The sequence below is a fragment of the Mirounga leonina genome, unplaced genomic scaffold, assembly GCF_011800145.1.
Source record: "Mirounga leonina isolate KUSES-001 unplaced genomic scaffold, KU_Mleo_1.0 Mir_129, whole genome shotgun sequence".
Taxonomy (NCBI): Eukaryota; Metazoa; Chordata; class Mammalia; order Carnivora; family Phocidae; genus Mirounga; species Mirounga leonina.
In genome coordinates, this window is record NW_023270323.1 from 36,349,047 (window position 1) to 36,353,458 (window position 4,412).

Consider the following 4,412-nt stretch of genomic DNA (forward strand, 5'->3'; position numbering starts at 1 on the left):
CCCCAATAGGCACAGGTTAAGTCACTCTAGGTAGTTGCTCATTTGTTCATTGGAAATGCTTTCTTTTTTTTTTTTTTTTTTTAAGATTTTATTTATTTGACAGAGAGAGCACAAGCAGGGGGAGCGGCAGGTAGAGGGAGAGGGAGAAGCAGACTCCCCGCTGAGCAGGGAGCCCGATGTGGGATCATGACCCAAGCCGAAGGCAGACGCTTAACTGACTGAGCCACCCAGGCGCCCCGGAAATGCTTTTTTATTAACCAGATTGAGGGCATTATTAGGTTTGTATCCTTATCTATCGCTGAGTAACAAACTAAGTGACAAACCAAAACTAAGTGGCTTTACACAAGCATTTATTTGCTCCCATTCCTTAGTTTGGCAGTTTAATCTAGGCTCAGCTCAGGGACTCTTCTGCTCTACAGGGACATGCACTTGCAGAGTTCACTCTACATCAGGAGCTCCAGCTGGGAAGGTTGTAATAGCTAGGAAACCCGGGCCTTTTTCCAGCGGTCACTCTATCTACTGGGTCTCACCCTAAAGCTTGTTTACAAACCTGTGACAGTGTTCAGAAAGAGCATGAGAGAAGAGGCAAGGCCTCCAGGAGCTGAAGCTCAGAAGCGACACGTCATTCCGCTGCATTCTATTGGTCAAAGCAAATCAAAATGGCAGCACAGATTCAAGCTGACTGGAAGGGCTACAAAGAATCTGTGCACCAGATTTTATTCACAAGTATCAGGCATGTTCATCACCTTGAGGAAAATGCAGTGTAACATGCTATCTGTTCTAACAACCTTATGAAGAGAATCCCTGTAAATCTGCAAAATAAGGAATTTGGTGCTAGTTTAAATTTACCTGCCAAATGTACCTATATGTCAGGTACAAATAGCAGCTATGTGACTGAGGAAAGGAGGGAGGAAAAGGCTATGGAATGTTGATGCCATCATAAATCTTTCAGGAATATTGGGGTTTTTTTTAATTTTTTTTTAAGATTTTATTTGTCAAAGAGAGAGGAGGGGGGGATAGAGGGAGAAGCAGGCTCCCCACTAAGCAAGGAGTCCCATGTGGGACTTGATCCCAGGACCCCGGGATGCATGGGGGTGGAGATAGGCTAGATTTGAATCTGAATGGATTTTTTTTTTCACTTTAAGTTTATGAAAGTAATACATGCACAGTTTAAAACAATATCCCTGGGGCACCTGGGTGGCTCAGTCAGTTGGGCGTCTGCCTTCGGCTTGGGTCATGATCTTGGGGTCCTGGGATCAAGACCCGCATCGGGATCAAGACCCGCGTTGGGTTCCCTAATGCTTAGTGGGGAAGCCTGCTTCTCCCTCTCACTCTGCCATTACCCCTGCTTGTGCTCCCTCTCACTCTCTCTCTCTCAAATAAATAAATAAAATCTTTTTTAAAAAGAAGAGGATGCCTGGGTGGCTCAGTTGGTTAAGGTCTGCCTTCGGCTGGGGTCATGATCCTGGGGTCCTGGGATAGAGTCCCACATCGGGCTCCCTACTTGGCGGGGAGTCTGCTTCTCCCTCTACCCCTCCCCCCTGCTTGTGTGTTCTCTTTCTCTCACTCTCAAATAAAGTCTTTTTTTTTAAAGATTTTATTTATCTATTTTGACAGAGAGAGACACAGTGAGAGGGAACACAAGCTGGGGGAGTGGGAGAGGGAGAAGCAGGTTTCCTGCACAGCAGGGAGCCCGACGTGGGGCTCGATCCCAGGACCTTGGGATCATGACCCGAGCCAAAGACAGACATTTAACTGACTGAGCCATCCAGGTGCCCCTCAAATAAAATCTTAAAAAAAAAACCCAAAACAAATAGCTACCCACAGGGGCACCTGGGTGGCTCAGTGGGTTAAGCATCCAGCTCTTCATTTTGGCTCAGGTCATGATCTCAGGGTCATGGGATTAAGCCCTGTGTCGGTCTCTGGGATCAGCTCGGGAGTCTGCTTAACATTCTTTCCCCTCCCCTCTCCCTCCCCCTCCGCTCCTTCCCCAGCTCATGCTCATTTTCTTTTTTTTTTTTTTAAGATTTTATTTATTTATTCATGAGAGACAGAGAGAGAGAGAGAGGCAGAGGGAGAAGCAGGCTCCCAAGGAGCAGGGAGCCCGATGTGGGACTTGATCCCAGGACTCTGGGATCATGACCTGAGCCGAAGGCAGACGCTTAACCATCTGAGCCACCCAGGCGCCCTCATGCTCATTTTCTAAAATAAATCTTTAGCTCTTACTTCTCCCCCGGACTCCTTGGTAGTCTGTCAGCAGGAGAACCTTGTCACCGTCCCCTCACCTCCTCCAGCCCCGAGGAACCCTATAAGTCTCAGTCATGCGTGAGTGCATCTCTATCCACATGGGCCAGGCTGGTGTCCAGATCGGCAATGCCTGCCGGGAGCTCTGTTGCCTGGAACACGGTATCCAGCCCGATGGCCAGATGCCAAGTGACAAGACCATTGGGGGAGGAGATGACTCCTTCAAAATCTTCTTCAGTGAGACTGGCGCTGGCAAGCATGTGCCCACAGCCATGTTTGCAGACCTGGAACCCATGGTCATTGATGAAGTTCACACCAGCACCTATCAGCAGCTCTTCCACCCTGAGCAGCTCATCACCGGCAAGGAGGACGCTGCCAACAACTACGCCCAAGGGCACTACACCATCGGCAAAGAGATCATTGACCTTGTCTTGGACCGCATTCGGAAGCTGGCTGACCAGCGCACAGGTCTTCAGGGCTTCTTGGTTTTCCACAGCTTTGGAGGGGGACTGGTTCCGGGTTCACCTCCCTGCTGATGGAATGTCTTCTCTGCAAGAAGTCCAAGCTGGAGCTTTCCATTTACTCAGACCCCCAGGTTTCCACAGCTGTAGTTGAGTCCTACAACTCTACCCTCACTACCCACACACCCTGGAGCACTCTGATTGTGCCTTCATGGTAGACAATGAAGCCATCTATGACATCTGTCGTAGAAACCTCGATATTGAATGCCCAACCTACACTAATCTAAATAGGTTGATAGGTCAAATTGGGTCCTCCATCACTGCTTCCCTCAGATTTGATGGAGCCCTGAATGTTGATCTGACAGAATTCCAGACCAACCTGGTGCCCTATCCCTGCATCCACTTCCCTCTGGCCACCTACACCCCCATCATCTCTGCTGAGAAAGTCTACCATGAACAGCTGACTGTAGCAGAGATCACCAATGCAGGCTTTGAGTCAACCAACCAGATGGTGAAATGTGACCCTCAGCATGGTAAATACATGGCTTGCTGCCTGTTGTACCGTGGCGACGTGGTTCCCAAAGATATCAATGCTGCCATTGCCACCATCAAGACCAAGCGTACCATCCAGTTTGTGGACTGGTGACCAAATTTAAAGAGTGAGCATTAATCAGCAGCCTCCCACTGTGGTGCCTGGTGGAGACCTGGCCAAAGTACAGCGAGCTGTGTGCATGCTGAGCAACACCACAGCCATCGCTGAGGCCTGGGCTCGCCTGGACCACAAGTTTGACCTGATGTATGCCAAGCGTGCCTTTGTTCACTGGTATGTGGGGGAGGGCACGGAGGAAGGAGAGTTTTCTGAGGCCCGTGAGGACATGGCTGCCCTTGAGAAGGATTATGAGGAGGTTGGAGCGGATAGTGCTGAGGGAGAGGATGAGGGTGAAGAGTATTAACCTGTCTGCTCCGGTTTTACACTCCATTGTCTTGGGACTGTCTTATTTCTGTTCTGGAAGCTGTCTGTTGTGGCCCTAACTTGTCAATAAAAGTGATGTTTCTATTTTTTTTAAAAATTTAATTAAAAAATAAAGTAAATCTTTAAAATATGTATATGGCTATCCACATAATATAGTGGCTTATCTAAAAATGCCAGCTTAAAAAAAAATGCCAGTTTATGCTATCTCAGAACTAGGATTAAGTAGGATTAGGGCACAGTTCTTTTATCCTAGTTTACTTGTATTTCAAAAAGGTGAAATTAATCTGACTACTGATGGTAAACTTCTCATAGGGTCTTTAATAAATATAAACTGATTAGAAGTTATGATAGAGGGAAGCCTGTTTAAAGAGTGCCCTTTTATCATGTTAATGGGGCACTGTAAATTGAGAACATTCAGATTAGGCGGATATCCTTTTGATCACTCCTAATTGCTCCTTTTATTTTTGTAACATCCATTCCCCCACATATTCTTCAGTTAATCAAGAAAGCAGTGTGGCACAAACCTGCCACTTCCTACTGTGACATCAAGCAACGTACTTGTCTGTAGGGTGCAATGTGGGGGTAACAACCTACTTGTTAGTGATGCTCAGGGGGGGTTCAGTTAATGTGATGGGCTTAGAACTGTGCTTGGTGTTCATGAAAGTACTTACACTCCTAGATGCTAATGCAGGATCTCTAAACCCATGCAGTGTTTCCCAATGAATTGTTTCACA

General features: G+C 47.3%; 1 pseudogene; it reads left to right on the top strand.

Moving 5' to 3' along the window:
- The first annotated feature begins 2,283 nt into the window (after positions 1 to 2,283).
- On the top strand, positions 2,284 to 3,661 carry LOC118010498 (annotated as a pseudogene).
- The last annotated feature ends 751 nt before the right edge of the window (positions 3,662 to 4,412 follow it).